This window comes from Gopherus flavomarginatus, chromosome 7 (genome assembly GCF_025201925.1).
Source record: "Gopherus flavomarginatus isolate rGopFla2 chromosome 7, rGopFla2.mat.asm, whole genome shotgun sequence".
Taxonomy (NCBI): Eukaryota; Metazoa; Chordata; order Testudines; family Testudinidae; genus Gopherus; species Gopherus flavomarginatus.
In genome coordinates, this window is record NC_066623.1 from 83,785,191 (window position 1) to 83,808,176 (window position 22,986).

The 22,986-nt window shown below is 39.6% G+C and overlaps 1 protein-coding gene across 9 annotated transcripts in view; it reads left to right on the forward strand.

Annotated features, from left to right (window-relative positions):
- The window catches only part of TGFBR3 (transforming growth factor beta receptor 3), a 518,676-nt gene that overhangs the window by 300,083 nt on the left and 195,607 nt on the right, over positions 1 to 22,986 (forward strand). The gene's annotated exons all lie outside the window — the stretch shown is intronic.

Below are 22,986 nucleotides of genomic sequence, written 5' to 3' on the forward strand. Positions count from 1 at the left end.
GCCAATGGGGGACGTGTCACTGCCAAAGGAGTGTGCCCAGTTCTTAGTGCTAGCCAGATCCTCACCAATATACTGTTGCATTTCTGGCAGCAGTTTTTCCCTCACCGCCTTCTCTATGCACTCCCTATCCGTGGCCCCACAAAGTCCCAGGACCTGCTGGTCAGCCTCCTCCTTGCCCTGGCTAAAATGGCTATCTACACAACCAGGGAGAGGACGTTGGCCAGTGGAGACGCCTGTAATTGTGGGGCTTGTTTCCGGTCCTTAGTCAGTTCACATATCCGGGCGGAGTTCCTCTGGGCGGCATCCGCTGGCTCCCTTGATGCCTTTGAGGAGCAGTGGGCACTATCGGAGGTTCTCTGCTCGGTGTCCCCGTAAGGCTTCTTTCTTTTGACCCTCTGACCACACTCCTGTCCCTATTCTTTTATTAATTGTCCCTCAAAATCAGCTGGGTTCTGAGGTCCTGTAGATCCTCCCCTTAGGCTGGGGGGATCCCTTAGCAGTGGGCGGGCTTCCGCCTGCCCAGTTCCCAGAAACCCAATAGGTACTAATGCGCCCCTCATTGCGCCAGGCAGGGAGATGTTGTGAGTGGCTCTGGACACTACAGCTTGTGTGTGACTAGACTCACTTGGGACTGTGTGTCCTGGCTTAGGTTATCATTTCAGAAGCAGAGCCCCTATAGGGATGCTGTTGTACCTTACAAAGGAAATGAGGTACCCTCAGCTTTCTTGGTAGAAACTACTACCAGCAGCACATAGACTCATAGGTCAGAAGGGACCAATCTGATCATCTAGTCTGACCTCCTGCACAAGGCAGGCCACAGAACCCCACCCATCCAATTTTATAACAACCCCTATCCCAGGACCGAGTTATTGAAATCCTCAAAAATGGTTTGAAGAACTCAAGCTGCAGAGAAACCACCAGCAAGTGACCCGTGCCCCACGCTGCAGGGGAAGGCGAAAAACCTCCAGGGCACCTGCCAATCCGCCCTGGAGGAAAATTCCTTCCCGACCCCAAATATGGCGATCAGCTAAACCCTGAGCATGTGGGCAAGAGTCACCAGCCAGCACCCAAGAAGGAATTCTCAGCAGCAACTCAGTACCCATCGCATCCAACATCTCCCCGCAGACCATTGAGCAGACCTGTCTGGTGGTAATTCAAGATAAATTGCCCAAATTAACGATCCTATCATAACATCCCCTCCATATACTTATCAAGCTTTGTCTTAAAGCCAGGAAAGTCTTTTGCCCCTACTACTTCCCTCGGAAGGCTATTCCAGAACTTCACTCCCCTAATGGTCAGAAACCTTCGTCTAATTTCAAGTCTAAACTTCCTAATATCCAGTTTATACCCATTCGTCCTCGTGTCTACATTAGTACTAAACTTAAATAATTCCTCTCCCTCCCTAACGTTAACCCCCTTGATATATTTATATAGAGCGAGCATATCCCCCCTCAGCCTTCTTTTGGCCAGGCTAAACAAGCCAAGCTCCTTGAGTCTCCTTTCATAAGGCAGTTTTTCCATTCCTCGGATCATCCTTGTAGCCCGTCTCTGAACCTGTTCCAGTTTGAATTCATCCTTCTTGAACTTGGGACACCAGAACTGCACACAGTATTCCAGATGGGGTCTCACCAACGCCTTATATAACGGTACTAACACATCCTTATCCTTGCAGGAAATACCTCGCCTGATGCATCCCAAAATCGCATTTGCTTTTTTTACAGCCGTATCACATTGGCGACTCATAGTCATCCTGCTATCAACCAGTACCCCAAGGTCCTTCTCCTCCTCCGTCGCTTCCAACTGATGCACCCCCAACGTATATCCAAAATTCTTATTATTAATTCCTAAATGCATGACCTTGCACTTTTCACTATTGTATTTCATCCTATTTCTATTACTCCAGTTTACAAGGTGGTTCAGATCTTCCTGAATAGTATCCCTGTCCTTCTCCGTGTTAGCAATACCCCCCAGCTTTGTGTCATCCGCAAACTTTATTAGCACATTCCCGCTCTTTGTGCCAAGGTCAGTAATAAAAAGGTTAAATAAGATCGGTCCCAAAACCGATCCTTGAGGGACTCCACTGGTGACCTCCTTCCAGCCTGACAGTTCACCTTTCAATACGACCCTCTGGAGTCTCCCCTTTAACCAGTTCCTTATCCACCTTACAACTTTCATATTCACTCCCATCTTTTCCAATTTAACTAACAGCTCCCTGTGCGGAACCGTGTCGAACGCCTTACTGAAATCTAGGTAAATTATATCTACCGCATTTCCTTTATCTAAGTAATCCGTCACCTTCTCAAAGAAGGAGATCAGATTGGTTTGGCACGATCTACCTTTAGTAAATCCGTGTTGCAATTCGTCACAATTACCATTGACCTCTATGTCCTTAACTTCTTTCTCCCTTAAAATTTTTTCCAAGACCTTACATACTACAGATGTCAAGCTAACAGGCCTATAATTACCCGGATCACTCTTATTCCCTTTCTTAAAAATAGGAACTACATTAGCAATCCTCCAGTCATAGGGCACAACCCCCGAGTTTATCGATTGCTTAAAAATTCTTGCTAATGGGCTCGCAATTTCACGCGCCAGTTCCTTTAATATCCTCGGATGGAGATTGTCCGGGCCCTCCGACTTCGTCCCATCGAGCTGTTCAAGTACGGCCTCTACCTCAGTTGCGGTAATATCCACTTCCATATCCACATTCCCGTTTATCATCCCTCCATCATCGCAAGGTTCCTCACTAGTCTTATTAAAAACTGAGGCAAAGTACTTGTTTAGATGTTGGGCCATGCCTAGGTTATCCTTAACCTCCATTCCATCCTCAGTGTATAGCGGCCCCACTTCTTCTTCCTTTGTTTTCTTCTTATTTATGTGGCTGTAGAACCTTTTACTATTGGTTTTGATTCCCTTTGCAAGTTCCAGTTCAATGTGGCTTTTAGCCTTCCTCACTTTATCCCTACATGTTCTGACCTCAGCAAGGTACATGATACAATAACATTGAGCACAGTTTTTACTCTGGAGTTACAACGTATGTTATGGTGTTAAACTGTTTCTGCACTGATTGGGTTACTAAATAAACAGGATGTTATTGATTACTTAAGTACAACATGCTGAAGTGAAAATAGTCCTCAGCTTTTTTAACGGTTCTCTTTGGGTCAACTTCTGCACTCTTTTTCACTCTCTAATCCCCCTGAAGTCAATGGATTGCATTCTTGTAAGGGCTCTTTTACACAAGGAAGAAGCTCAGTGTGGAATAGCTGTTCGGTGTTACTGAATAGCTATTCTGCACTAACTCCCTGTGTGGATACTTTTATTCCACACACTTTGCAAGTGGATTAATTTAAATCATAAAAGGGCTGTTGGTGCAGAATAAGATCTACAACTTATCCTGGAAAACCATCCCCCATTCTCACAGGCCTTGGTAGGCAGGCCAATCCTTGCTTACAGACAGCCCCCCAACCTGAAGCAAATACCAGCAACTATGCACCACACAACACCACAGAAACACTAATCCAGGAACCAATCCCTGTAACACACCCTGTTGCCTTCTCTGACCCCATATCTACTCTAGCGACACCATCAGAGGCCCCAGCCACACTAGCCACAACACACAGGCTGATTCACCTGCACGTCTGTGATATATGCCAGCAATGCCCCTCTGCTATGTACATCGGCCAAACTGGACAGTCGCTACGAAAAAGGATAAATGGACACATATCAGATATCAGGAATGGTAACATACAAAAGCCAGTAGGAGAACACTTCAATCTCCCTGGACATTCAATAACAGATTTAAAAGTAGCCATTCTTCAACAAAAACTCTTCAAAAACAGACTTCAAAGAGAAACTGCAGAGCTACAATTCATTTGCAAACTTAACACCATCAATTTGGGCTTGAATAGGGACTGGGAGTGGCTGGCTCACTACAAAAGCAATTTTCCCTCTCTGGTATTGACACGTCCTCATCAATTATTGGGAGTGGACCACATCCACTGTGACTGAATTGACCTTCAACATTAGTTTTCCACTTTTAAGGTAACTCCTTTCTCTTCATGTGCCAATATATATTTATGCCTGTATCTATAATTTTCATTCCATGCACCTGAAGAAGTGGGTTTTTTACCCATGAAAGCTTATGCCTAAATAAATCTGTTAGTCTTTAAGATGCCATTGGACTCTGCATTGTTTTTGTGGATACAGACTAACACGACTACCCCTCTGATACAGAATAAGGGTGCCCACATAGGGCATTAGTACAGAATAGCTATTGTGCTTTAAATTCACATCCTAGCTATTTCAAAGTAACTTCTCTGTGAATCAAAAATGTTGGTCTTGTTGAGAAATAGCTCTCCAGCAGTTGTGTACCTAAATCTCCTATTCCCCAGAAAGTGAAATATAAGATTCTGTTTATTAAACATTCCATATTGAGAATGTTAACTCTATCCATTGTTAAACTTATGCAAAGATTAAAGCTTTCCACATTCTAAAGGGAACCCTATAGCATGGCTATTCTATTATATTAAGCTTACACTGAAATTAAAAAGGAATATGCTAATTCAGGGCCAAATTTTACCATCTTTATTATGGTTGAGTAGTATTTTTCTCCATAGATAGTCCCTATGCAGTTTGAGGAGTGAGAGGATGGACAGGTGGCTTTAAACCACTTTTGTATTCCCCAGTTTTGGACCAGCAGCTTTAACCTGCACAAGCTGCCAGCAGCCCCAAAGGGCCATTAAAGCAGCCAGAGATCAATGTAAAAAGTACAGAGTAAGAAGCATTAAATTGCAATCTGAACTAAGGATGAAAGTAGTCAAGAGCAGATTATAGGACAAATTAATAAAATGAGGAATGACATGAGGAAAATTCACAGGCCAAATTCTGTTCTTGTTAATCCATGTAACCCACAGAAGTTAGTGGTATTGAACAGGTGTGAGTGAAACTAGGTTTTGTCCCAACGTTTAAGTGCTTTAATTTTAATAGATGAAATATGACATTAATTTAGAATCATATTGCTTGTTAAAATAATCCATCTATATTTGTTTCTGAGGGGTGTAATATCACACAACAGTTTATTTTTAAAAAGTAATATTTGTCAAAAAATACTTCTTTATCATCACTATCTGACCATTTGCAAATCTACCACTCTACACCAGACCTGTCTCCTTCTGTCCAATCCAGAATCTCAGCCTTTATCTCTGATATCCCTTCCTGAATGGCTTGCCAACAATTTAAATTACCATGACCAAAATTAAGTTCCTTATTTTCTCTCATAAATCCTCTCTATTCTCCATTTTTCTCTGTCATTGACATTAAGGTTACCTTTTTCCTTGCCACTCAGTCTCTAACCTGTGAGTCATTGTGAATTCCTCCCTCTCACTCTACCTTCCCCTCTAAGGCTGCATTGAAAAGTTACTGTTTCTTCTTCCACCTTTTCTTACAGATCTGACCATTCCACTCTGTCCCAACACCTAAACTCTCCTTTATGCCCTGATCATCTTCCATCTCTATTACTGTAACACGTTCCTTTCCCATCATCCCTGACACTCACATCTTCTCCTCTGGGTGCCTCCTGAATTCAGCAGCTGAAACTATCTCCCTTGCTTATTGATCTCACCCATGTCACTCTCCGTCTTAAAATCTTGCCATTATATCAGATTTAAACTTCTTTTACCCACCTCGAAGACCCATCTCTCTATGTATCTGACATTGTCTCTATGTTACCATCGCCTTTTTTTGCTCTGCCAAGGCTGCAAGACTTGGTGTCCCTCATCTCTTTCTCTAGCAAATATTTTGGTAACTTTTTGCTTGCTCTCTCCTATGTATGGACTCCTTCTACTTAACTAACACCTCTAGTCATTTTGAATACTTCCTGAAAACTCACCTCTTTTGCGATACTTATAATGTGAGTCAATTATATTTATTTATTTATTTATCTTCCATATAGTTAGTTAGATATAGTACAGACCACTCCCACCAGATCTTCTCAATGCCTGCCCAACCTCCAGCTTTACCTCTTATCTGGATGGAACCCAGGAGTTAGAGAGGGGAAACAGAGACAAGCGCAACTCTCTCTCTCTTGTGCTAAAACTAGAGGGAAGCTCTCTCCCCACTCAGGGTGTGATAGGTAAGCGTATGTCCACACAGCAAAGAAAAACTCATGGCTGGCCTGTGCCAGCTGTCTCAGGCTCACCGGGTTCAGGCTGCAGGCCTATTTCATTGCTGTGTAGACTTCTGGGGTCAGGCTGGAGCCTGAGCTCTGGGACCCTCACACCTTGCAGGGTCCTAGAGCCTAGGCTCCAGACATCTACAAACAGCAGTGAAACAGCCCTGCAAGTCCAAGCCCCGTGAGTCCAAGTCAGCTGGCATGGGCCAGCCATGGGTGTCTAGTTGCTGTGTAGAAATATCCTAACAGGCCCCCAGAGCTCCCCTTCTCCTTAGCCAGTGCAGTAAGAGCTCCTTCTGTTTCAATTGACTTTAACCACTGCGCTTCAGCCACACCCTCAACTCTATCTGTCTATCTTAGCTGAGGACTAGGAAAAAAAAGAAATTGCAACCATTCAGATCTGATGAAGAAGGCAGCATGTTGTATGTTCTGCAGTCCAAACTGCTCCACTGTCTGCTCCAGTGGCCTCATGTACATGATGAACATGAAAAGTGACAAGCCAGAACCATATGGAACCTTGCTTAAAAGAACCCTTGAGGCAGATGAGCGATTGCCGAAAACAACCTCTGGGATCTCTCCAAGATGAAAGAAAGAAGCTACTGAAAAGTAATTGTGTCCACCACTGCAGAGTCTGCAGGTGGGTTAACAATGTCTTGTGGTTGTGACAGGTCTAAACGAATCAGCACTGACAATGGACCATGCCTGGGGATTGATATCTGCTAGTTTAACTGGTGAAGCCTCCTTACTCTATTCAGGCCTAAAATCTTCTGAATAGATTTTCCTTGAAAGATCATTGACAAATTTATCTGACACTTACAGGTACAAGAGTCTCTCATCCCCCTGTATTGCCAAGAGCTTCTGCCCATAAGTTAGAATTATCTTTGTGTAAGTTGTCCTTGCCCTAGCAGTCTTTGCAAAATTACAGTTTTATGTCTATGAAAATGCCAAGCACTTCATTGTCCAGTAAGAAACATTGTTCAGTCTTTATCACCCTGAAACTCAAATGTAACAAGCAAGATATCACTTGGTCTTAATTCCCCTTTTTGGTTTTGAAATATTGTTCCGTGGTAAGCGCTGCCTCTCTTTAAGATTGTGTTGAGACAAATCACTTCAGTTTCTTCACTCATCAACAGTATTGTCAACCCCAAGGATTCAAAACTCATGAGTCAGGCCCACCTCCAAAATCAAAAGATTTCCTTAAAAAGCATGAGACTTTTACAAAACAATAAAAGTTTTGAGCTCCTCATTTGCATTCGGATTTTGCACCATTAAGTTACATTTAGATTACATTTTCATGTTTTTCCCTATAACTATGAGGGCTAGAAAATTATTTTTTTATTTACATGAAAACTGAGATTTTAAGTAATCACTTGAATGTAAGAGTGGGAGCTTTAAGAAAACACCAAATGTCACAAGACATGATAAAATCACCAAATTTGACAATACTATATTAGCCCTCGTATAACATATACCCAGATGTGATGATGACTATGCAGGCCAGCATTTTCCAGTCGAGGGGTTGCTATACCCAGGTGGATGGTGAAGGGTTAGTCATCCTATTTCAGAAAAATTTTTAGTATTTAGCAGTAACTAGGACCCAGGCAGAGTGAGTTGAAGGTGGACAAGGAGAAGCTCTAAAGCAGTCATGTGGAACAGTTTGGATCACTTGGTACGCTGGGCCCATTCAAACAAAATGTGTTTTAATATAGCCAAATGCAAAGTTATACAGCTAGGAACAAGGATGCATGCTATACCTACAAAATGGAGGACTGTATGCTGGACAGCAGTGACTTGGAAAAAGATTTATGGATCATAATGCATAATGAGCTCCCAGTGCAATGCTGTAGCAAAAAGGGCTAGTGCAATCCCTGGATGTATAAACAGCAGAGTAAGTGATTTTGCCTCTGTATACAGCAATGGTCAGGCCAATATTGGAATACTGCATACAGTTCTTGTGTCCACATTTTAAAAAAAGATGTTGAAAAATTGAAGAGGGAGCAGCAAAAGGGCTGAAGAAAATGCCTTTCAGTGAGAGACTTACAGTGCTCAATCTGTTCAGTTTATCAAAAAGAAGATTGAGAGAGAACTGGGTTACAGTGTATAAGTACCTTCATGAGAAGAAGATACTGGGTACTAAAGAGCTCTTTAATCTAGGAGAGAAAGGCATAACAATGGCTGAAAGCTGAAACTAGACAAATTCAAATGATAAATTAGTTACAAATTTTTAAAAGTGAGAACAATTAATCATTGGACAAAAGTCCCAAAGGAACTGATGGAGTTTCCCTTTCTTGATGTCTTCACATAAAGAGTGAATGCCTTTCTGGAAGATATGCTTTAACCAGACATAATACAACTTTAGTCTCACACAAGTTATTGGGCTTAATATAGGGGTGACTGGATAAAATTTAATGGCCTGTGATATACAGGAGGACAGAATAGATGATCTGATGGTCCATTCCGGCATTAAATTCTATTAATTCTCCTGCAGCAAACCCAGCTTCTGTTTCTCCTACCTTTCCTGTACTTTCCATTTCTCACCCTTCCACCTTGCTTGCACTGCACTCTGTTACAGGGAAGTGCCACTTGTAGATAGTGAGAAACCAGCTATCCCGACTCCATAGCTGAACTGTTCACATTGCTCAGACTACTGCTCAATACCTAATAGAGCTTTCCTGGAAGAGAGACTAGTGCAGAATGGTGAGGGGAGAGATGTAACAGAACTAGCATCTACCACTACCTCACCATCCCTAGACAGTACTGCAACAACCTTCCCAGCCATCACCCAGGCTATAGTCAGCACCCCATGCCCCACCCAGTATCAACCATTCCCCCTGTCAGCTGCCACCCACCAGAGCTCCCCCCAGCTAAAACCAACCAGGGTTTATTTCTGACTCCACTCTTGCAATCTTTTGTAATTACACGTGATTATGGATGTCAGTGCAAATGACTGGGACAAGCCTTGACCTGAAGTCATGCAGCTGGTTGGGGAGAGGGTGGAAACTGTTTGGGAGGAAGACTTTTGAGAGACTCTAGAGGAAGCACAATTAAAGCATTCCCAGCAGGCACCAATCTATCTTCAGTAATTTGAACACTTCTTTTAAATATTGCTGCAACATTTTCTAACACTCCTGGAAAGTTTACTGAGTATACTGTGCTTGAGCCAAATAGGTTTGTATTCATGTAATTAAAGGCAAAAATTGGCCACTTGTGCACATTTTCTGTGTTTCTCCTTTTTTCCTTGTCTCTTCTTGAGACATCTGTTTGAACCCACAGAGTTGCAATTTCCTTTGTTATTTTTTCTCCGGATTTTCCCAATACATCTATCACTTTTCTCATTGCCCAACTTTCTGTTTCTGTTCCCCTGGTAGATCTGTGGATAGCACCTAGCTCTTGCTTCAATATCTAACGTAGGGCTGAATCTGGTAACCTTATTCGCTTGAGTAATTTCAGTGTCAATGGGAATAGTTGCACATGTTCAGGGAGCAAGATTTGGCTCCTCAGTCGTACTTTTGTAATAAAAGCTAAAATGAGATTTCAGGAAACTGCAACTTATTACCTTAAAATTTATGACACTGTCAAGATTGCACTGTAAAAATTCATATTATTTAATTCTCCACTCTGACACTAAAGTATCATTTCATTTATATGCAAATAAGAATATATTCTACTGCTGTTTCTCCATTGCAGAAACTGTTTGAATTATTCACAATTTATTAATAAAGCTTCATAAATACGTATTTTTTCCACTCAATTGGTAGTAGCCATGGAGAGAAACTATAAATCAGACTTTTGTTGTTATGAGCTTCATAACAAATATGAAGATTTATGGAGTACATAATTAGATGTCCTGTGATTGTAATGGAAATAGTGAATCATCTAGATGAAATACTCTTTTCTTTATGCCTTTCTCCTTGGTAGAGGTATTTTTGGAAAATGGACTATAAAAATTAACAAAGTTATACAAACTGCTCGTGAAAAATAAGATACCATTTAAATGTCATTTCCAACAGTATGTGATGAAATAATTGTATTTAACCTCTCCACACTTCACAGTCTGTATAGAATAAGAAATGCAGTTCAAGGATATAAATATTATGATTTGTATAAATGATTGGTTTTATACCAAATTCTGATTTTTAAAATGAATACAGGCTTGATCCTACAAGGTGCTCAGCACTCTGACCCTAACCCAGCAAAGCACGGAAGCATGTGCTTAACTTTAAATAAGTGAGTAGCCTTACTGAAGATATTGTGTGCTGGTGTTAGCAGCAGTACTAGCTGGGGAACGTGCTGGATCTGCTTAGAGGAGCAGCAAAAGGCAATCTATGGTGATATCCCTGAACCCATTTTGAGGAACACTGTACTGGCTGGTAGAATTACTGTTGCAGAGGATGTTCTGGGAAGTGCTAGCTACCCAAATATGCTACAAATAAAACAAACCCATAATGTTGGACAGAGTAGAATTTAGTCCTGAATATGTGTAAGGTAAGGCAGAATTCATTATCAGATGTTTAGAATTATGAAGTCCTTCAAAAACAGTGACTCTTGTGTCTTCTTGTATAACTACTTGTTTTTAATTTAAATGCTAATTTTAAAGTGGGTCTACTCACTACACTTCTATTTTGCTGGTCTAACTTTCACTTCTACAATTTAATTAAATAAACTTAAAAAAAAAGTTTGGTGATGCAAACTTGTTTCTGGAAAGACTCTCAAAACTTATGTCTGAGGCTATTAGCTGAAATCCTTTGACAAAAGTAGAATGTTACTACCATTACTCTGAAAGTAACTAACTATTATATGGCCTATGTGTACTCTGTGATCAAAACACAAAATGGAGCAACCATAACACTTATTTAGGATGCCTTTTGACAGCATCATACTACAGATTGGCCATGTTTTAAATTCTGCAGAATATTTATTATGGTATGACATTTCTATTTGCAAATGGATTCAAATTTTAACTCTGAGGACAATTATGATGCTTTATTTGGGCAAAAGAGACACTGTGATATGGCACTATATCAATTATTAATTATACATGGCATACCATCCAGTCAGGAGTAAAAAACTACAGTAATAGGTAGTGTCTATGGCTTGAAAACAAACATTGAAAGAGCCTCAAACTTCAGATTCCCTGAGCTCAATCACTGCTCCCATAGGAAACCCACAGGATGGGAGAAAGCCTGCAAGAAATTCCCCATGTTTGCCTGGCATAGTTTTGTTCCTTCCCAATCTCCCCTGAAGGGGTAAGGTTTCCAACCTCAGTCTGTTGCAGAGAGACCAGAAATCAGTCTGAAAACACACTGACCCCAAGTATCCAATGTGGACAGTTGGCTCCTCCCTAGACCATCCTTTTTCTTTCATTACCTGCATCGCCAACCCACAGAGGTCAACTGCAAAGTATGCCTGCAAAGGGGCTGCCATGATTTTGCAAGGAGGGGAGAGCATGAGTAGAGACACCTCTTGGTTCCATATAGGGTGACCAGACAGCAAGTGTGAAAAATCGGGATGGGGGTGGGGGTAACAGGATCCTATATAAGAAGACCGAAAAATCAGGACTGTCCCTATAAAATCAGGACATCTGGTCACCCTAGTTCCATGCTGCCCTTCCCAATTCTGCTAGCTTTAGCTCTTTGCTACCTGCACTGGCAAACAGGAACATCTGCCTGCTTCCTCAGGTGCATGAGGAGCATCTAGAGTAGAGAGCAAGGGCATTTATAAATGTGAAGTCAATGTTGAGCCCTCAATCCCCATCATTTGTTAATGTCCCTCTATGAATATAAATCTACTCAAAAGATTATATTTGCCACACTGAGATGCCAATTTCTGCTCTGAGCCACAGGAACTTGCTGTCTATTTTCTGTAGTAATTTATATTGTGGGTTTTTTTTCAGGATAGCATGTAGTACATTGGCTTTTGCCTGATTCCTACCACATTTACTCAGACCACAATCCCATTTTTGGAGTTTGTGGATCTCTTTCATATTCTCTGTGGGAAACAACTTTAGTGCTCTGCTTTGGTATGGCAGCATTCCAGGTAGAAAGTTTTGGCTTGCACAAGGTTTTTCAGGCAGGATTTGTATAAGTTCTGATGCTTTCTTCACTCCATGGTATGCAAAACACAGGAACACATGGCCCAAACTATATAAAAGTGTGAACTGTTCTGCAACTGTTTCTCATTATACAGATAAAATATAAACATGGTAAGTAAACTGAGATGATAGAGCCTGGGGTCAAGAATACTGTAGGGGTTCAAGAAAGCAACAAATGTCAGGCAGTGATCTGTGAAAATTTAAATGTTTCTGTCCAATATATTTCCAAGACATCCTATTTTAAAAAGACAATTATAAAGAAAATTAATATATTTCATAAATTATATGGGGAAGGTACTCTTATTGTTCTCCCTGATTGGAAATGGATTAAGCCAATGTAACTTAAGAGCTGAATAAATCTGGCTCTGGGGCTTGATTTGTATTTAGTTCATGAGGGTAATATGCCATCTAGTGGCAAGTAGATATATTTTCTTAAACAGAGACGCTGATATGTTTACTAGTTATTTTGGCTGTAAAACTGATACACATATAGGGGCAGTGTTAGTCCATGCCACTTTTTATTACACAGTGACCTATTACAAGCATCCCGCCCTCTCCCTCTGTATTTACTGTATTTTGTAAGAGGGATAGGGCATGGGAGAAAAAAATATTTTCTCATGAGATTTGAAAGCTGATCGAGAACAGATGGGATGAGGAGATATAGGAAAGCAATTTCAGATGGCAGGAGCAGCAGATGAGAAGGTTCTCACCCTGTGATGGAGTGTTCACCCCACACAAAGTAGAGCAGACTGAAATGCAAGGGTCTCTGTGGACTACTGCAGGAGTGCCAGGACAGAAGAATGCTTCAGCTGTTCCCTGTCAACCCCATACTTCCCATTGGCCCACTCCAAAATGCTCACTGGGTCCACAGGCTCAAGGATATTTCTTAGGGTGTGGGGCTTATTCTTTCCTGGTGGCTGCTTTGCCCCAGAGCAACCAAGGGGCTTAATTCTCCACTATCTTGAACCTTGTGCTGTCATTTACAGTAGTGCAGAGTACAGAGTGTGAAACACTCTCTCATAAGGTGGCATTTTAAACCCATTCTTCACTGGCAATGGAAAATCAGGCTCTGGGACCATAAGGAATGATTGAGAAAATCCATGGAGGTTTTTAAAAGCAAGGAAGACCTTTTTAAACTGGGTCTTGAAATAAATAGAGAGCTAGTAGGGATGTTTAAAGATAAAGTTGATATTGCCACTTTTTATCTATAAACTGCATATTAAACAAAAGTATTAGTTAACTTAAAGTTTGCTGTTGCATATTTATATAAAGGAACATTGTCACAAAATCTCTAGGCATTTTAAAATATGAAAGTGTGGAGCTGAAGGAAGGTAAATAAATAAATATTCAAATCCAATCACAGTTCAGGCATCTCTTAAACAAATCTCCATGTGTAAAATATCACATTACTTATGCTGCATGGAATCAAGGCTGTGGCATACATGGGAAAAGCTGAGTTACCGATAGGTAGATTTCTAGTCACAGGAAATATGTAAGATAAGGAAAGTTCAGGGTCAACGATGAAGTCAAGGCTATGGACAGCGGAGGTATATGATAGATCTAAGTTGAGCAGAGACATGGAACTATGTTGATAATCAGAAAGACACATATAATACATTATATAGTATGGACCAAATTCTGCCTTAATTTACATCCATGCAACCTCACTGACCTTGTCAATTTGACATAACATCACTGTCAATGTGACCTGACAACATATACAGTTTTTTATTTAAAGGCACAGGGTCTGATTCTCCATTCTATTATACCATTTCTAGGCAATTGTAATTCCACTATTTGTTACTGTTACATCCTCCTTGACCTTGAATCTTCTCTTCTCTCTCTCTCTCTCTATATGTAATCTTCTGTATCTGCATATTTACCTATTTCCACTTCTGCAACATTGCTCAGTTAAATACATTCCATGCTCCTAGTTAAATTATTCTCCAAGTTAAAGTTGTTATTGAATGTGATATTTTACACAATGTTATTTGGACACTGATATTTTACAAATATATTTGTGCAAGGGATTGTATGAACTATGACTATATTTCCATATTTACTACCTTCCCTTAACTGCTCATTTTAAAATGCCTGGGTTTTTTTTAACATGATGTTTCTATTTTTCCATATTTTGACTTCAGTGGCATAAAAAGATGTAATGGGATAGAGAATCAGGCCTGTAATATCAGTAAGCAGCAAAATTGACTCTGCTTGAAAGCTCTCTCTTACATTATTTCTTAAACTTTCAGGTTCCACATTTTTTCTTTAAAATTGGTCATCACAGTTTTTAAATGATTTTTAAAAATCTGAATTCTTGTATAGCAGGTTCTACACATAAGCAAAGCTGTACACCTGTTACTATCATAGCATATTATAAGTGCAAAGCTTTTTACCTTTAAGTCCAGAGGAAGTTAGGCATATATGATTTAAACATCTAGCTGTTTTTCCCTTGCATTTGGCACATAGGACCAAGATGAAAAATAACCCACAGACCATTTTATAAATAGATTACTATAATAATAAACATTCCTTAACCTACAGTATATTCTGTAAAACATTAAAACTCATTATAATGGCTGGGATGGTTACAATCTGTTCTTCTCCACTATCACCCAGGAGAAACTATGCTCCTCACTTATGAACAGTTCAGAAATGTTAATGTCCCCATTTAAACCTGCTATAGAAACACTGGGTTTGAGTCATCTCTCATTTACATGAATTTTAGTTAGTTGAACTGCATTGACTTCAGCGGAGTTATTCCTGATTTATACCAGTGTAACTGAAAGCAGAATCAGGCCCTCTGTTCACTGATTATTAGACAGATACAGCACAGCACAACAAAGACATGATGTCTGTTTTCCATTTGTGTGCCATACTTTCACTTTGAAAGAGCTACTAACAAAAGAACAAAGAATTACAGTTCACAAGAAAACTGTTTCATACCCCTGTACAAAAGAACAAAGAAATATATACAAAGAAAACTGTATCTTACCCCCAACTCCAACAGGACCGACTGAGGTGTGCTGAAGTCCCAGCAGGAAGAGTGAAGTGGTTATGGTGCCCCCAGCAGACAGCAATGTTGGGGCCCTGAGACAAAAGCAGTCCATCAAAGAGAGAAATTTTGTACTGAAAGGAAAGAATACATATATCACTTAAGGCATCTGGCTTAAAATATTAAAAAAGAGGCCAGCACCACAGAAAGGGAGTTTCTTTTAGAAAATTGCCTGTGGACTATATTTTAGTGTTCAGAAGCCACTCCCTGAAGCTATTTTATACAATATCCAGTTTTCTCCAGTTTCAGAAGTACTAGTGATTTAGTGGCTGTAGAATCACAGAAAGCTCCTGGACTCTCTGTTACACACACATGGTTTCATCCTTTTTGTTAAAAGATGGTCGATTATTAAACTAAATATCTGGCTGAATGTAATATATGTATCACTTTATTTTTTCTCTCTTCCTATGTAGTGCCTATTTGCTGCTAGCCTAGTTCTCATTTGTTATGTTATTTGTTGTTTTTTGTTGTTTAAAATAACTCTAACTAGTGATGTGATGACTACCTGATACAGATCTGATATGAACAAAAATACCCTCCAATTTCATTAAAGGTTCATAAATTTACTTGGACAGTGCTCTTCCGATGCCTTCCAAAAATATGGATAATGAGTCCTGATACAATTTTAACAGTATAGTATGCAAATACAAGCTAATACAAATTTTTGACGGAAGAGATTTTCTGTCGGAAAATGCCATTTTTCAAATTCAAAACATTTCATGGGAAAGCGTTGATTTCAATGACATCTTTGACAAAAAAGTCTTGAAATGAATTGTTTTGACTTCCTCATTTTGTTTTGATGTCAAAATGTTTCCTTTCGATAAGATAAAAATGTTTCATTTAAACATTCTTGTTTTGTTTAACTTAGTTTTGACTTATTGTTATAATATTAAATGTTATATTTAACATTTGCATGTATCTTATATTTTATATTATTTTATGTTTTGATATTTCCAATACAATTTTTAAAATTTCTGCAAGTAATTTAGAAATTTCAACTTTCTTATTTAAAAAAACTAATTTCTGACTTTCCCATGGGATGGAAATTCTGTTTTCTGACAAGCTATAATTGGAAGTAAATCTAAACTTCCTCTCTCTAACAATCAGTTTTAGTTTTATGCAATACTCAGTTTTCTCCAGTTTCAGAAGTACTAATAATTCAATGTAGTATGTTGATGGTGGTTCTGGTATGTTACCAGCTTCTGCTTTGCCCCAATCCCCAAACAATAAAAGTCTTTTTACTTTGGGATGGAGGATGGGCCATGTTCTGTCTTTCATTTTCCCTCTCCATCATTTATAATATCTTTTTCAGAGTGAGGAAAGATGACAATATCATTAAATTAATGCAAGATGTCATCAAAGGTGAAACTCAAATTTCTATTCCCATTGGCAGCTGGCCCAAGATGTGCAAAAATACTATGGCCATAGTTAATCACTTGTCTGATTTTCAAAAATACTAAACACTCTACTGCTCACAATGAGGTATATGAGGACTGTCTTGGGTTCTCAGCACTTTTGAAAATCTGAGAGGTGCCTAAATATGAACTTTGTAACTTAACTTTAGATTCCACTTGTGGAAGAATAACCAGTGAAGCTGGTGCAGATGCACAGGGGGCCATACAACTTAAAGGGCTCTGGGTGGCTTGAAAGCATGTGTCATTATTAAGGCTACAGATTTGTCACATGAAAAAAAGTCACAGATAGTATGTTTTCCCCATTTGTCTGTGACTTCAATGGCTATTAGCCAGGCTGGGCAGGGATGGTGTCCCTAGCCTCTGTTTGCCAGAAACTGGGAATGGGAAACAGGAGTTGGATCGCTTGGTGATAATCTGTTTTGTTCATTCCCTCTGGGGCACCTGGCATTGACCACTGTTGGAAGACAGGATACTGGGCAAGATGGACCTTGTCTGATCCAGTATGGCCATTCTTATGACTTTTTTCTGTGTCTGTGACTCACCCTGCAACAGTGGCTCTAGCAGCTCCTTTGTCCTGTGGGGTTCAGCCTGGTGCCCTGCACTGGGCATGCCAACCTGTCACGCATGGTTACAGCACCCTCAGGTTTGGCTCACCTGACCCTCCATCATGACACAGGCAAACTTCAGCAAGTGATTTTGAAACCTGGAGCACTGGCTCACAGCACTGCTCAGATTTGTCCTGCCTGACCTTCATCATGATGAAAGGTTGGGCTGTCTAGACCTCAGCTCCGTGGGACACTGGAGCCATCCAGCCTCAGGCCCAACCCCTACACCAGCCTCCTCTGGGCACCATGCCAGGATTAGGGTTCCAGTGCTAAGGGAGAGGGTACTGTTGCAAGCGGTGCTGCTGTGGGCAGAGGCCCACAATAAAAATCTGCACGCTGGGGCATGTTTATGTTTCTCTACCAATGTTAGGCTCCTTTTATTTTTAATCTTGGTCCTTTGGTAGTTCTTCTACCATGGATCCTGATGTCTCTGGGCCTGTTGGCAAAACAGCAATACAGCTATCATGCCTTTTCAACTATGAAACAACTCTACATTATCAGAGAAGTGAGGAACCTATCATCAAGAAATTAGCCAGTGTCTTTGAAGTTCCTTGCAATTCAGTGACATCCTGTATAGCTGTTTATCTTAGTGGAAAAGGAGGTGGCTATATATGTGCAGTAAATTAATGTCATGCTTCCATCTGGTTTCTGTAGCTGTGTTGCCATTTCCTTGTTCCTAGAAAAAAACATTGCAAATTTATTTTGACCAACTTTCTAAATCTCTATATGCAGAAAAATATTATTTCCATTTTTATGTCTCCACTATATAGTCTGCTATGCTTTTGTGTCTATATTTGTTGCCGGGGCATGTCTCATGATCTCTTTGTAAGACAGGAAGAGTCAGATGCTACAATGTTTGCTAGACCTTCAACCTCCAAGTAAGTTAACAAAAAACTGCTTTGTAAATTACTGCTAATATAATGCTGTATCAAAGACGATTGTGGCTTCCCCATAAGCCTTTTTGGAACACGTTACCAAATGTACTAATCACCTCCCCAACCTCCACGGTAGTGAGCCAGTCTGGGGAATGGTTTATTTTCTACTTTTGACATATGTAACACCTTTGACCCAATAGAAGTCTTGGAATCAGGATCCTCCGTGGGTATTAGCCTATGTGGGTACTGTCACAGTTTCAGGAAGGGCAGAGTTGTCTGGCATGATCATTTCTGGATTGCACTCTCTGAGGGCCTATGCAGCTACACTGATAGTTCCAATCTTCCCTGTGGTATTTCTGCTTTTTTTTTGGGCATTTGCCACCTCCCTGAACTGATGATGATCACTGTTGCATATCATGGCCACAGTTGTGATGACAGGTCACACAATTTCATTTCAATTGTTGTCATGTCTATTTTACGTCTTTGTTTTAAAATGTTATTGTAGGGCCTATACTGAGGAGCAAAGCTTCCAGATGAGGTGCACAGATTGGGAGAAACATAAATAAGTGCTAAAAAAGTGCATGAACACTATATTTATGGCTTGACATTTATTTCCTGAGTTTTTCTTGCTCACTCCCTTACTTTTTTATTACAAATGAATGCAGAAAACCCCATCTACATATTGATGGCCAGCTTGTAATGTGCATTTTATGTTGTACCTCATTCACCAATGAATAAAGATTCTCCATAGGCATGTAGAAGGTAGGAGGAACAATTTGGCATTATGATTTCTCAGAAGAGATGTATCCAAACACTGTGTTTTCCCTGATTCTCCTGCTGTTGCCACTTCTGTTGTCCAAGGAGATGTTGCTGTTTTAAATCCCTCTGCTACCAAAGCCTCTTCACATACTTAGCGTATAGGCTAAAGGTCACTATTTAGATGAAAGAAGAGAGGGTGGAGAGAAGAGGACAAGTTATTGGGCTCAGTATAGGGATCGCAGTGAAATGTAATGGCCTGTGATATACAGGCAGTCAGACTACATGACCTAATGGTCCCTTCTGGCCTTAAACTGTGATTCTACAAAGGAAAAGAACAATAGAAAAGCAAGAGGCTGGGAGAGGCTGGAGGGAGAGATGACAAGAGATAAAGAAAACAAATGTTAAGGAGATTTATATATCCACAGATTTTGTCATCACTTCAAGAGGAGCAGAGATGGAGACACTGGACTAGACACTGAAATTCTAGGATTAGAAAGTGATTTACATCAACATATGGAAAACCATTTAAATGAATGGAAATAACTAGTAAAGAATTCTAATAAACAAATTCAGGGGCAAATAAATGTAATAAATAATTTATTTATTTTTTGTATTATGTAGGAGTGCTTGCAGTGATGCTATAATTAAGATTGAGCTGACATTTCTTTTTTAACCTATTTTTAATACTATTCACAGAAATATTCATTTAAGGCAGTAATTTTTCATGCTTAGTTCCATGTCAAATGTGAATATTTTTGATAGTTAAATAAAGTCCAAATTTGAGTTGTTTGAATATGAATAAAATATGTTTTCCACTTTAAAACATTGCTTTGGCCTTTTTGGCTCTCATTCTGGATCTAATCCAAATCTCATCAAAATTAAGAGAAAGACTTCTATTGACCATAGAGGGAGTATGATTGGACCCAGAGACCAAATCAATTTAGTTATCCCTGCACACAGCAGGTCTGAATTTTGCCCACTGACTTTAGTGGGATTGCTTATCTGAGTGAGGGATGGAGGACTGGGCCCTTTTACATTAAATTTAAAGAGACTATTTTATTACTTAAGCAGCAACAAAGAAGAAATCTGATAAAGGGACTAAAACAACTAAACTGTAGTAGTTTAAACTATGGATGACAATAAGCCTACAACTCGTACTATAAAACTTATTCAAATAATACTTTCAATCTAACAAAGACAATTGGTGTTTCAATTTTTCTTATTTATTTTTATTATTTTGAACCACATTTCTAGAAAGGGTGTTTATTTTTGTTGCCAAACAACTAGTTCCTGCTCCCATTGGTGTGTTAATAGCACAAATTCCATTGATTTCCTTAGGAGCTGGATTGGAACGCACATTGACTGAGTACATTTATTGGCTGTAGTCACAAGGATTCTAAAAAGGCCAACATTTTGCTAACATGATCACAATAGGCATTTGGAATGAATATCCCTATAAAACAATGGAATACATTTTCTGATGTCAGACCAGAAGTCTTTCAATTTGGCATGTATTCAGAAGTTGCACGGATCAGTTATATATTGTTCATTGTGTCCTAATTTACATAAAAATATATATTTACATAAATGGTATATTCATTTCACATTTGGGATGTGCAGTTTTCAAATCTGAGGTACTATTTTAATAGTGGATTTAATAATAATAATCAGTACTTGTATAACATTTACATTTTCAAAGTGCTGTACAAACATTACCTAATTAAGTCTCATAACATCCCTGAAATGTGTGCCCACATTGAATGTAATACTATGCCATTTAACATATGATGAAACAGAGATGCACAGTGAAATCCTGGCAGCACTGAAGTCAATAGGAGTTTTGCCATTGTCTTCAGTAGTGTCAGGATTTGATTCAGAGAAATTGTGATTTGGCCAAGATTACATAGCTGCCCGATTAGAATTCCAGAGGTTACTCAGTCCACTGGCCCACATAATCTCTCATAATATATTTGGAAAATATTATGTAAAGTCTTCTATTTAGTATCCTTATTAACTGAGCAATACAGACTGATGTAACAGTCTTTGCTCAGTGAGTGAAGCAGTTGAAGAGTTGATTAGTGAGCTGTATTGGATGGAGTATGCAAATTACAAAGTTTTTCTTCATGGTTTCATAGTAGAAAATGTTTTCATAACTTTATCAATGTCAAAGGTGTCAGCCGGCATTTCTCTGTGAAATCTTGGAACTGCTCTTTCATCTGTGTTGTAAACACATCAACAAGTATGTAGAATGTCTTGACTTTGAAATGCTGTCACCTACTTTCTGTAGGGTTGTCAACAGTCAGCTTGTTATAAAAGTGTATCATTTCCAACTCTGTTTCTTTTGGTAGTGTGTCAACGTACCACATTCTTTAGCTGTGTTCCTTGCTGCTTCTTCCATTTTTATCAAAAATTTAGCATGACAGAAATTTCTCTCTTTCTTTGCAACATGTTGATATTTCAGGTTCTTTACTGTCACAAACACAGGGTGTGCTACTTTGAGGATAAGTTGAGTGTGTGTGTAAACTATCGTCAGCATTTTGTGCTAAAAGCACAGCTGGAATTTGAACTCAAGTGTTTCTGTTTAGTGAGAAGTCCCTAAGCTTCTGTTATTGCCTTTGTCTTTTAATCTGGAATTTTCCCACAACATGTTCACTGCTTGCTTGGAATTTGCCCATCTGGTGACAGAGTTTCTTAAATGTATGGGTTCCAATACTGTTTATTCCACTACTCTTTGTGTATTTCTCTATATTCATTTGCAGAAGTCTACAGGTAGGAACATGCACAGTGCCCAGGTGTCCCTTCTAACATCTGAACAAACATTTGTACAAATTGCTGCATCAGCAAATGTAAGATGCAACAAATTACTATTTTCACTTTTCAGTTACACTTGTTTCAGAAGGTGTTTCAGGCCTGAAATACAACCACATATTAGAATTACACTGATACAGGCTTGGCTAAGGCAGAAGGAAATATTTTGCACAAATGCTTTCATGATTTGTACAACAGAATTGCTTAACTGTGTGCATGCTGATAAGGGCAACTCATCAAAGCTGACGAAGTACTCAAAGTATAACATTTATTAGTCAATCTCATTCTTGTCCGTGTTATAATGTAAACAGCTTGTTGCAACTGAAAAAGGATTTCTGACAAGTCAGCTTGCTGGCTACACTATAGTAGTTGGCTAGCTTGGAACACTGTATTATGGAGTCAAATACCACAATTTTCTTTTGCTTTATTCAGAACAGCTCTAGGTTACAGTGGCTCTGGCTTCAGCACTTCACAAATTCAGAGTTTTCCATAACAGCATGAGCTAGGTCAATCCCCAGGGGAAAAGAGGGGCAAATTGCACCCACATGTGTTATTGGAGACCCACGAAAGGGCTTCATCTCTGTGAAAGGGCAGACAGTGTTTACACTGCCACCCTCCCTCTGGACTTCGTTACAGAATAGCTTTAGATTACAGTTGTGGCACCACAGAAGCCCAGCCAGTGGAGGATGTCTGGAGGATACAATGATTTGATTCATCCCCCTCTTTTGAATGGGAATTATGACATAGGTGATTCTAGGGGCAAACCAGATCTCATGTTCAGATGGCCATTCAGATGAAGCATGTCCACTTTCCCAGTTAGAATGTCCTCTCTCTCCAACTGGATGAAAAACAGTTTAAATACACACAGTAACCAGAAAGTGTTGAGTCCCAGTTTCCTAGCTCCTTTAAAGGGTGCACATCATGTTAGATTGTAGTAATTCAGCAATCTAAGTAAAATATATACAAGTAATTAGTTGATTCTTCTGATATCTGGTGTAGAATCATGGGAGTTGTATATCATAATATTCTGCAGCCTTCCCCTCATCCACAAGGATATGTAATATTTCTTTCACTATTCTTATTCTTTACTATTTGCATTGTGTTCATTCCCAAAGGTCCCACTCAGGACTGGCCTGTATTGTGCTAGGTTCTGTACATAGGAAGACATAGTATCTACCCTAAAGATCTTATAATCTACTTTAAAAATTA